The 12,839-nt window shown below is 37.6% G+C and overlaps 2 long non-coding RNA genes across 2 annotated transcripts in view; both read left to right on the top strand.

The window, feature by feature from the left end:
• LOC135270082 (uncharacterized) overlaps positions 1-3,738 on the top strand; it is a 55,752-nt gene extending 52,014 nt beyond the window's left edge. Inside the window, exon 4 of the long non-coding RNA XR_010338309.1 lies at positions 1,005-3,738. This is a non-coding gene — a long non-coding RNA (uncharacterized LOC135270082). The remainder of the gene's footprint in view (positions 1-1,004) is intronic.
• Positions 3,739-4,200: 462 nt separating this feature from the next.
• On the top strand, positions 4,201-8,281 carry LOC135270083 (uncharacterized). The gene is made up of 2 exons (XR_010338310.1): positions 4,201-6,210; positions 6,599-8,281. It is a non-coding gene; the product is annotated as an uncharacterized LOC135270083 (long non-coding RNA).
• Positions 8,282-12,839: the final 4,558 nt, after the last annotated feature.

Raw genomic sequence — 12,839 nt, 5'->3', positions numbered from 1 at the left:
CTTGTAAAGCAGGCCTGGTGGTGGTGAAGTCTCTAAGTACTTGTTTGTTCGCAAAGGATTTAATTTTTCCTTCGATTATAAAGCTTAGTTTGGCTGGATAGGAAATTCTAGGTTGAAAGTTCCTTTCTTTAAGGATGTTAAATATTGGTCCCCACTCTTTTCTGGCTTGTAGGGTTCCTGCTGAGAGATCTGCTGTAAGTCTGATAGGTTTCCCTTTATGGGTAACCTGACCTTTCTCTCTGGCTGCCCATAGTATTTTCTCCTTCATTTCAACCCTAATAAATCTGGCAATTATGTGCCTTGGGGTTGGTCTTCTTGAAGAATATCTTTGTGGTGTTCTCTGTATTACCTGGAGTTGAATATTACCCTGCCTTGCCAGGTTGGGAAAGTTTTCCTGAATGATATCCTGAAGAGTATTTTCCAACTTGGATTCATTCTCTTCGTCACATTCAGGTACACCTATCAAACGTAAATTAGCTCTTTTCACATAGTCCCATATTTCCTGGAGACTTTGCTCATTCCTTTTCATCCTTTTTTCTCCAATCTTGTCTTCTCGTTTCATTTCACTGAGCTGGTTCTCGACTTCTGATATCCTTTCTTCTACTTGATCAATTCGACTGTTTAAACTTGTGCATGCTTCGCGAAGTTCTCGTGTTGTGTTTTTCAGCTCCATCAATTCACTTATATTCCTCTCTAAATTGTCCATTCTCGTTAACATTTAGTCAAATCTTTTTTCAAGGTTCTTAGTTTCTTTGCATTGGGTTTGAACAAGTTCTTTTAATTCACAGAAGTTTCTTATCACCCACGTTTTGAAACCTGCTTCTGTTATTGGTACACACTCGTAATCTATTAAGCCTTGTTCCATTACTGATGAGGAATTGCGATCCCCTGTAGAGGGAGAGGCATTCTGATTTTGAGTATTCTCTGCCTTTTTATGTTGATTTCTTCCCTTCATTATATATTTATCCATCTGTTGTCTTTGTAATTACCGACTTTCTAACTAGGTCTCTGAGCAGACATCCAACTTGTTGATTCCCAGCGCCGAAATCTGAACAATCCACTGCGCCAGCCAAAACAGCGGTGTTAAGATGTATGGTGCTTTTCTGCCCAGGAATCTCTGGACTCTGCACCAAAAACTGGCTCGCTAAGGCACCAGCAAAACCACCGCGCCGGCCACAAGAGTCACCCTGGCGACACGTGGGGCTCCTCTGCTGGGAATCTCCTGGTCCGTGAGAAACAAATATTCGTCTGAAAGTGTGGCGTCCTCTCGTTCTCTGCGCTTTCACTGGGAACTACGAGCCCGAGCTGCTAGTGATCGGCCATCTTGGATCTCTCTCCTGAAGATATGTTAAGCATCTCTTTTGATTCCTTCTTTGATCTCTAGGTTGTTCAAGTGCAAGTTTAATTTCCACATATTTTGAATTTCCTAAAATTCCTCCTGTATTGATTTCTTGTTTCATATCACTGTGGTCTGAAATGATACTAAATATGATTTTAATCTTCTTAAACTTGTTAAGACTTGTTTTGTAGCCTAATATACAGTCTATCCCAGAGATTATTCCATGTGAACTAGGGAAAAATATGTATCCTGCTGATGTTAGAAGAAAAGTTTGATATCTATCTGTTAAGTCTATTTGGTGTAAAGTGCAATTCAACTCTAGTGTTTCTTTATTAATTTTCCCTCTGGTTAATCTATTCATTGCTGAAAATGGGATATTGAAGTCCCCTACCATAACTATATGGTTATCCATTTCTTCTTTCCTGTTTATTAATATTTGCCTTATGTATTTAGGTGCTTCAGTGTAAATGTTATATTTACAATTGGTTATGTCCTCTTTATGAATTGATCCTTTTATCATTAAATAAAGACCTTCTTTGTCTCTAATGAAAGTTTTTTTTTTTTTTTACTTAAAGGCTGTTTTATCTGATGTATTAATAAATACAGCCATCCCTGCTTTCTTTCAGTTACCATTTTCATGAAGTTTCTTCTTCCATCCCTTTACTCTCAGCCTATGCATGTCCTTGGAGCTAAAGTTTCTTGTTGACAAAATACAGTTAGATCAAGTTTTTTAAATCCATGCAACAACCATTCTATTTCTCTTGATTGAATAATTTAATTCATTTACATTCAGGGTTATTATTGACAAGTAAAATCTTACTACTGTCATTTTATTATTTGATTTCTGGTTATTTTGTAGATCATTTGTTCCTTTCTCTCTTATTGTTAATCTTTGTAATTTGATGATTTTCTGTAGTGCTAAGCTGTGATTCTTTCCCTTTTATCATTTGTATGTCTGTTGTGGTATTTTCTTTTATGGTTACCATGAAACGTGCATAAAATATCTTATAGTTATAACAAGCTATTTTCAGCTGATAACAACTTAACTTCTGTCACATATAAAAACTCCAGACTTACTCTTTACCCTACAATTTGTCTTTGATGTCACAATTTACATATTTTTATATTGTGTATTTCTTAACAACTTATTGTACCTTTAGTTATTTTGGACTATTTTGCCTTTTAATCTTTGTACTAGAGATATGAATGATTTACATAACACCATTACAACATTACAGCATTCTGGATTTGTCTTTGCATTTACTTCTGTCAGTGTTTTACACTTTCATATGTATTCATAATAATAATTATTCACCTTTCTTTTATGCTTAAAAAGCACTATATACTTACATTTTATTTGTTAATAATTTAGATCAAAATGGTACTATATGGTCAACATTTATATTTTTGTATGCATGAATTTTTACTTTTTTATGTACCTAAACATATTTATGTTTAAAATGTGTTCACTACCTTGAACAATTTTTAAAAGTTTGATACTGAAAATATATCTCCAAATACAAATATTGTAATTTGTTCTTTATATTTCCCCAAATATTTTACATTTATTTTCATATATTTTTTGGTGTTATTTTTTTTCTGCTTAGAATGTGGCTCCTGCTCTTGTTGGACTATCAAACCTATTTATTTTCAAAATGTAGTTTTGTTATAATGTCTACTAGGGAAGTTCTCCGATTCTCTCCCCACAGACCCTGTTATCATTAATTTTGTTTTTTGTGGGTTTTTTGTTTGTTTGTTTGTTTGTTTTAGAGATGGGATTGTCCTCTGTTGAACAGGTTGGAGTGCAGTGGCACAATCATAGCTCACTGAAGCCTTGAAATTCTAGGCTTAAGTGATCCTCCCACCTTAGCCTCCTGAGTAGCTGAGATTACAGGCATGCACCACCACACTCAGCTAAGATCTCTAGCTTTAATCATCTCTCTGCTAGTGCTACTTGTCTATCTTAAATGTTCTTTAAACAAGGACAATTCCTTAAAATGAGATGTTCTTGTATGTTCTTGCACATTTTCACACCATGTTGAAATGTATCTTTTTCTCTGTGGTTTTCTTCAACCTGTGAGATTCTTGAGGTTAGGAGCTTGTTTGTCATCACTGTGATTTATTTCTGTTCCCCCAGAGTCACAGGATATTACTATACACATGGTAGGCACACAGCAAAGATGCACATACAGGCATATTCATTCCTTATCTGGCATCTTACCTGCTCCTGAGGGTAGACAACCACTGTATTAAAATCTGACCATTTGTCCACCAGGGCTTTAGCTTGAATAGGTTTCCCCTATTCACGTTAAAAACAGTCCCATAAACCTATAGCATTTCAATGACGTGAAAGAGTCAGCACATTACAAAGGGACTGTCAAGTGCCATCTGTTTGACCAGGACAAAGCTTATTTATATAAAATTAGGGTAGATAATTGGTAAGACATCTAGTTCAAATAGTCTTCAGGTTTTATTTTACTACCCCAAGTGCAAATAAACTTTTGGGCCAAACCAAGAGAATATTATATAAATACAGATAAATATCCAGATGAATATAACAAATTAATAAATATTATTCACTCTTACATTGTAGAATGTAGTGTTACATCTTTTTATTTTTCCATGTATTTACATTTATACACAATTTTATAAACAATGAAATTGACTAATATATACTGGTTTAATAACTACATTCCCCTATGCTGTACTATGGACATATTTCCATGTCAATAAACACAAATCTATATAATCTTATTTAATTACTGCATAATATCCACAATGTGAAAGGGCTCTAATTCAATATCTTACTTTTCATTCCCAGTCATTTCCATTTTTTCTGATTTTTAAGCTTAAGTTAACTTTTCAAGGAATACTTTTTGCATAAATCTTTGCAAATTTAGGTGGAGAATTTTTTGATATTACAAATTTTAGATGAATAATTATCAATCAAATGTCAACTGCCATTTAAAGATTTTTTTTCTTTTCATATACATACAAATTATTTTCTGGGAAGGTTAAGTGAACTCTTGCTTATTTAATAAGTAGACACAGCATAATGTTAAGAGCATAAGGTTTGGTGCTTGCTTAGGAATATTATACATCGGGCAACCTGTTTAATTTTTTCTTCAAGCATTTGTTCAAGCATGGGTGTCCCTAAGGGGATCACTGAAGAAGCAGAGAAAGAGATCCTCTGAAGTGGAAGAGGCCTGTGGTTATGGGAAGAGAAAATATAGCAGTGCATAGCATGGTTCTTGGGACCTAAGTGCAGTTAGGAACACGTTGCCTCAGAAGACAGGAAAGAAGATGCCAAAGACCAGGGACCAATGGGATGAACATTTCAACGACCAAGGCTCACACCTCACCCTGTGTTTCCCCATTCAAAAAGTAAAGTATTATGCAATTCCTACCAGATTTCGGTGTAGTAGCAGTACTAAATACATTATCCTCGTGCTGCCCCAGAGTCTAGATGTGTGAATCATATGTCAGACTAAGGAGAGAGAGAAGAAGGCAGTTTGTTGTTGTTGTTGTTGTTGTCGTTGAGATGGAGTCTTACTCATCACCTAGGCTGGAACGCAATGATGTCATCTTGGCTTTATCTCCCAGGTTTCCGTCTCTCGGGTTCAAGCAATTCTCCTGCCTCGGCCTCCTGAGAGGCTGGGATTACAAATGTGTGCCACCAAGCCCAGCTAATTTTGGTATTTTTTTTTTTTAGTAGAGATGGGGTTTCATGGTGTTGGCCAGGCTGGTCTCAAACTCCTGACCTCAAGTGATCCACCCACCTCAACCTCCCAAAGTGCTAGGATTACAAGTGTGAGCCACTGCACCTGACAGGAAGGTAAATTTTGACTTTACTGTTTATATGAAATGCTTATAATTTTTGTCATCAATGAGGCTCAATATAGAAATTAAATGTAGTTTTAGAAAAAATAAAGAGGTTAGTCATACTTTTATAAACATTGGAATGTGGGATCAATGACATTGGTGTACACTAGATAAAAATAAATGAAATCACTCCTCCTTCCTATGCTCATAGTAGCATAACTAATCCAGAACATGATGGACCAGGCAGCCACTACAAATGGAATGAATTAGAGTTGACATGTCATATAAAACTATTTAGTATCTACTATTTGTAGATATATATGGGCTCTTTTTCAGGCCATAGTACATGAAACTTTCTCCTACCTGAGACTATAGCAAGTATTGAATGGGAACATCTACCAAAAATACTGGACTTTCTGGTATTCTTCATTTTAGATGCATGAACACTGAAAGTCAAAGAGTTGTTTAACTTTTGCAATGTTACCCAGCAAACAGTGAATCTGTTAGGTCAAGGCAGTCTGACTTTACATCCTGTGCCCTTGACAGCTGCTTTGCTCTATCTCAGTCAGGAGGATCTGTAACTTGGGGTTACACTAAGCTCCTATGGCTTAGCCCATACATGATCCCTAGAAAAGGTGTCAGAGCACCAGGAAAAGGTAACAAAAGGTAAAATAGTATGCAATTCCTACCAGACCTCTCATCAGCACAATCAGTGTAATAACAGTACTAAGTACATTACCTTCATGCTGCCCTGATGAGTCCAGATATGTGAATCATTAGCAAAAGACCATGTGCTCACAGGGCTCTCTATCTAAGGTTATTTGGTAGGGGGTACTGTTATAAACGGTGCTGATTTTGAATTTTGAATTTCAGTTGTACATTGCTGATATATATAAGTACAATTGATTTTTATATATGGACCTTGAATATTGTGACCTTGCTAAACTTACTAATTATATCTACAAGATTTTTTGATAGATTCCTTAGGATTTTCTACATTAGACAATCATGTCATCTTATTTATTATTTTATTATTTTCTTTCCAGTAGGTGTGTCTTTTATTTCTTTTTCTTGTCTTTTGTACTGGTTAGGACATTCATTACCACATTGAATAGGAAAGTAAAAGTGGATATTTTTGCCTTGTTACTGAACTTAGAGGGAACACTCAGTCTTTAATTATTTAATATGATATTAGGTATAGATTTTTTGTATGCTTTGCATCAGGTAGAAGAAATTCCCTTCTATTCCCAGCCTGCTGCTAAATTTAAGTGTATCTATCTCCCAAAATTTCATGTGTTATAAACTTAATTTCCAGTGTAACCATGTTGGGAGGTGAGGCCTAATAAGAGGTTATTGGGTGACAAGGACTCTTTTCTCATGAATGCATGAATGCTGTTATCACTCCCTTGCCCTTTCCTGCTTCTGCTCTTTTCCCAGGATATGATGCAGTCAGAAGGTCCTCACCAGATTCCAGGTCCTTAATATTGGACTCACTGGCCTGAAGAACCATGAGCTAAGTAATTTCTGTTTATTATAAATTACCCAGTCTCTGGTATTCTGTTTTAGCAACAGAAAATGAACTGACACTTGCTGAGAGTTTTATGTTTATCAGGAATATTACATTTTATCAAACATTTCTTGCACCTATTTAAAAAGGATCTTTTCTTCTTTAGTCTTTATATAGTGAATTGCATTAATTAAGTTTGAATGTTGAACTCACTTGCTTTCTCAGAACCGGTGCTTAGTGAATGCTTTTCCCTTTTCCATGTTTTCAGTAGGTAGTTAATAGTCCTTCGTTCCCTAATATCGTTTTATTCTCACCTTTAGGGACTCAGGGAGGCACTACCTCGAGGATTTCTCTAGCATCTGCAGCACATAGGGACTCTTGACAAATACCTTAATTAAACGGAGAATGAAAAATCATCAAGGAATGGGAAGAGCTGGAAGACACACAGGCACAGTAGGCAGTTCTAGTTAAAGGCCTGGCCTCCAGTCCTGCTATTTTATTGGTATCCTATTCATTAAACTTCTCACAAACTGCAAGAAAAAATAAGCCTGGTGGAAAGTACAGGTGCCTCTTTCAGAAGTTATTTTACTATCATTTTTTAAACTTTTAAAAATTCTTAGGAAATTTTTATATCACCTAGAATTCCAATAATTAAAGGTGCATTGAGATTTACAAATACATTCTCTAAGTATGTATGAGCATCTTTTGAGATTAGATTTCCATCCATGACAAGCCTGACTGTGCCACTTAGGAGTTGTATAACATTGAATAAGTTACCTATTTCCTCAGGCCTTGGTTTCCTCATCTATAAATGGCAATGACTTAACATCTGTCACATACAATAGTTGAGACAATTGAAGAATAGTTGAGACAATTGAAAACAGCATCTGCAACACAGTAAGCGTTAGATGAATGATTACGATTATTAATACTCTTTTTATTATTGTCATTGGGAGAAGCAACAGTTAACCCACACTGCCATCCAAAAAGTCTACTGGGTGACTTTTCTTCTGCACAACAATTTGTTATAGACTTGAAACAAACTGAAAAATATTAAGAGAATCTTTGTAATTTGGCATATGGTAAAGGAACTAATGTTTCAGGTATCTAGTAGAATAATTTAGTGAGGCCTAATAAGGGGTGATTGGGTGATGAGGGCTCCTCTCTTGTGAATGAATGAATGTTATTACTCCCTTACCCTTTCCTGCTTCTGCTCTTTCCCCTCAATATCTGTCAGCTGTTTTAATTATTGTTAGAATTATTCCTTAAATAAACTATATGTTTTATTGCTACTAGACTCCTATACTCCAAAAAAGAAAAGGAAAACAAAAACTTTTCTTATGAGCCCTTATATAGAAGATATTAAAATGCTGTATTGCAATATTTGCAATCTTGATTATGTGTTAAAGATTAAAATATGCATACAGTGTGTGTATATATATATGTATATATTTTAACCCTGCTTCTACTATTTTTTATTTAGAAGACCATGAGACAGTATGCAGTCTATAAATCTGTATTCTAAAAAAGCTCTCCAAATTCTTTGTGTTATTGCTCAGCTTTTTTGAGTCATAATTTAGATACAATAAAATTCACCAACTTTAAGTGGATAATTTTATGAGATTTGATAAATGCATATATTTGTGGTAACTAGCACCAAAATTATCATATAGACCATTTCCAACACTCCAAAAACCGCGTGTTCCTTTGTAATCAATCCCCTTTTCAGACATCCAGCCCCATCTGACTTGGGACTCCCGGATGCCCTTCTTGTTTACTTATGACAAGGCCAAACACAGTGCTCCAAAGTCCCAATTTGCCTCATAAATGATTAGCTGAACTGTTTATCGCCACTGATAAATGAGAAGTTAATACATGTTAACAAAATTTTGTGTAATTTGGTCATTTTTCTCTCCTTTCCCCAGGCCAAATCAGCATAGAACCCCTCCTTAGGAGCCTCTACCAAGAATATATTGAAGTCAGGATAAAATATTCATCCTACATCCACACTCTGGGTTCTCCCTAGCCCTGTTTATTCCTCCATCATAAATGATTAACTAAATTGTTCATCCTCACTGATCTGTAAGAACAAAGTGCTTGTTAACTAACTTGACCAAACTTTAGTTAACCTTCTCTCCTCCCTATGCGACCCTGAACTGTGACCCACCCTCAGCCAGAACCAACAATGACATGCAGAAAAAGTCTCCTTACTCCAAACAAAAGACACTGCATAAACCTTGCTAACTCTTCACTGTATAAGAACAGTTCTTTCCTTCCTGACCTTTTAGATGTTTGATCCTATGGTCTGGGTTCTCCCTATTGAAACTGTCTCCCTCTCCCTATTGCAGAAGGCTTTTTCTCCCCACTTGCAACACTCTTTTAAATAAAATGTCTCCTTACCTAAATCTGGAGTTGTTTTTATTTAAAAATACTTTGGTACAGCTTTGTTATGAGTTAAAGTGACCTTTGTGACTAACCTGGAAATCTGAATATCAATCCATTTACTCATTCATTTATTTAATAAGTCTTGACTGAGAACTTACTGTGATGACTTTGTAAGGTGTTACCTTGCCAAGACTGAACAACATTTCCTGAAATTCTCTTCCCTGTACACTTCCAGTTTGGTTGGCCACAAGAGAGATTTTTGTGGGAGATTTGGAGGGCAAAATTGAAGCAGCAGTCATTTTTTCATGACTCACCTCTTGACACCAATCAGTGACTGGCCTTGCTTCGTTGTCCCCAGGATTCTCTTTCAGCTTCTCTGTCATCTGGGCCAAGTGTGTGTGTTCAGCCCCATAGTGGAGGGACATGAGAGGACACCCATACCTCTAAGGCCGGAGTCAGCAAGAACTGATTCAGTCGGTCTCTGTGAGCTCCGGCTTGCACTGTGGGCTTCAGCTTGTTCTTGCTCTCTCCCACTTTATATTCATTTTCTCTTCCTATCTGCCTTCCTTGTGTACTTCAATCTCTGTTATCAGATGGGGAGAAACAGCCTTATAGAAACTGCTTAACTAGCATACACAGCTGCATGAGATCACACTGCTATAACACATCTCCCATTTCTACTACTCTATTTGGACCCTGACTGATACACTTACCTTCATTAACTCTGAGAGCAACTGTGAGCTTTGAATAAACTACGATAGCCATGTTGCCTATTCTCTAAGAACCCATGATCTGAAAAGGGAAATAAAGCATACACATAACTAAAAAGTATCACATAGAAAGAACTAAATTACTTTTTATATGTGCTATAGACTTCATGACATTTTGAAGCAACTTTTTTGATGTAGAGCATTTTCATGTGATCGAAAATACGTCACAATTCTTTTCATTTTTATTATCAAGTGATACTTAAAACTGATGCTCTGATTCTACCCCCATTCACACTTCTTGAACCTTGCCTTATCTCTAAATCTAATGTGTGTATTATATACTAAGTAATATAGAGTTGCATTTCCACATTTTGATTTATTGTATCAAATTGAAGTTATAGAAATGATTGGATCATAACATACTGACTAAAATGGTGAACAGGGTTGCTTAGACATGGATCATACATACTGGATCCTAACAATTGGATCATAACATACTGACTAAAATAGTGAATGGTGAGACAAGGCTGGCTCATGCCTGTAATTCTAGCACTTTCGGAGACTGAGGCAGAAGGATCACCTGGGCCCAGGAGTTGAGACTAGCCCTGGCAACATAGCAAGACTCTGTCTCCACACACACACACACAAAATTAGCCAGGCTACTCAGGAGGCTGAGGTGAGAGGATTGTTTGATCCTGGGAGACTGAGGTTGCACTGAGCTGTGGTCATGCCACTGCACTCCAATCTGGACAATAGAGTGAAACCCTGTCTCAAATACATAAAAATGGTGGGCAAAACGCTATAGCAAATGACCATAAGTGTTTATCTAAGCTCTGTGAGATTTCACAAGAGGGAGATATTACTTCTAACTGGAGGCCTATAGGGTTTTTAAAATAAGTTGCACTCAAACTGATCATTGAAAAGAGGTTGGTGTTGGAGAATAAGACAGTTGCTACCTTCTTGGGAAGCACTGGTGATATGGTTTGGCTATGTCCCCTCCCAAATATCATCTTGAATTATAGCTCCCATAATTCTCATGTGTTGTGGCAGGGACCCGGTGGGAGATAATTGAATCATGGGGCAGTTCCCACATATTGGACTTGTAGTAGTAAAGAAGTCTCATGAGAACTGATGTTTTTTTAAGGGGAAACCCCTTTCACTTGGCTGTCTCATTCTCTCTTATCTGCCACCATGTTAGACATGCCTTTTCCCTTCTGCCATGATTGTGAGGCCTCCCCAGCCACATGGAATGGTAAGTCCATTACACCATTACACCTCTTTTTTAAAATAAATTCCCAGTCCCAGATATGTCTTTATCAGCAGCATAAGAACAGACTACTACAGTAAATTGCTACCAGGAGTGAGGTGCTGCTGGGAAGAAACCTGAAAATATGAAAGCAACTTTGGAATTGGGTAACAGGCAGAGATTGGAACAATTTGGAGGGCTCAGAAGAAGACAGAAAAATGTGGGAAAGTTTGGAACTTCCTAGAGACTTTTTAAATGGCTTTGACCAAAATGCTGATAATATTGACAATGAAATCCAGGCTGAGGTGGTCTCAGATGGAGATGAGAAACCTGTTGGGAACTGACATAAAGATGACTCTTGCTATGTTTTAGCAAAGAGACTGGTGGGGTTTTGCTGCTGCCCTAGAGATTTGTGGAACTTTGAATTTGAGGGACGTGATTTAGGGTATCTGAAGGAAGAAATTTCTAAGCATCAAAGCATTCAAGTGGTGACTTGGGTGCTGTTAAAAGCATGAAGTTTTAAAAGAGAAATGGAGCATAAAAGTTTGGAAAATATGCAGCCTGACTGCAATTAGGATCAGGAAAGCAGAAAGTAGCAAAGAGATAAATGAATGCCATGAGTTTCTCCTTTTATATGCAATACAAAGGAGAAACTCATTTTCTGAGAAAAAATTCAAGCTAGCTTCAGAAATTTGCATAAATAACAAGGAGTCAAATGTTAATCACCAAGACAACAGGGAAAATGTCTCCAGGGCATGTCAGAAACCTTTTCAGTAGCCCTTCCCATCACAGGACCAGAGGCCTAGGATAAAAAAATGGTTTTGTGGGCAGGACCCAGGTCCCCGACTCTGTGCAGCCTAGGGACTTGGTGCACTGCATCCCAACCACTGTAGCTATGGCTAAAAGGGATGAAGGTACAACTCAGTTCATGGCTTCTGAGGGTGAAAGCCCCAAGCCTTGCCAGCTTCCATGTGTTAAGCCAGTGAGTACACAGAAGTCAAGAATTGATGTTTGGGAAACTCAATTTCATAGGATGTGTGGAAATGCCTGGATGTCGAGCCAGAAGTTTGATGCAGGGGAAGGGCCCTTATGGAGAACCTCTGCTAGGGCAGTGTGGAAGGGAAATGTAGGGTTGAAACCCCCACACAGAGGTGCCACTGGGACACTGTCTAGTGGACCTGTGAGAAGAGAGCCATTGTTCTCCAGACCCCAGAAGTGTAGATTCACTGACACCTTGCACTACGTGCCCGGAAGAGCCACAAACACTCAACACTAGTCCATGAAAGTAGCAAGGAGGGAGGCTACTCTGTAAATCTACAGGAGTGGAGCTGCCCAAGACCATGGGAGCCCACCTCTTATATCAGCATGACTTGGATGTGAGACATGGAGACAAAGGAGATCATTTGGGAGTTTTAAAATTTGACTGCTCCACTGGATTTTGGACTTTCATGGGGCCTGTACCCCTCTGCTTTGGCCAATTTCTCCTGTTTGGAATGGCTGTGCCCCCATTGTATCTACAAATTAACTAGTTTGCTTTTGATTTTACAGACTAATAGGTGGAAGGGACTTGTATGGTTTCAGATGAGACTTTGGACTGTGAACTCTTGAATTAATGCTGAAATGAGTTAAGACTTTGGGAGACTGTTAGGAAGGCATGATTGGTTTTGAAATGTGAGAACATGAGATTTGGGAGGTGCTAGGGATGGAATAATATGGTTTGGCTGTACCCCACCCAAATCTCATCTTGAATTGTAGCTCCCATAATTTCCATGTGTTGTGGGAGGGATCCAGAGGGAGATAATTGAATCATGAGGGCAGTTTCCCCCTTAT

The sequence above is a fragment of the Aotus nancymaae genome, unplaced genomic scaffold (genome assembly GCF_030222135.1).
Source record: "Aotus nancymaae isolate 86718 unplaced genomic scaffold, 86718_ANA_hifiasm-v0.15.2.pri h1tg000059l, whole genome shotgun sequence".
Lineage (NCBI taxonomy): Eukaryota > Metazoa > Chordata > Mammalia > Primates > Aotidae > Aotus > Aotus nancymaae.
Note: the sequence above shows the minus strand (reverse complement) of the source record. Positions and strands in the feature narration are given on the sequence as shown.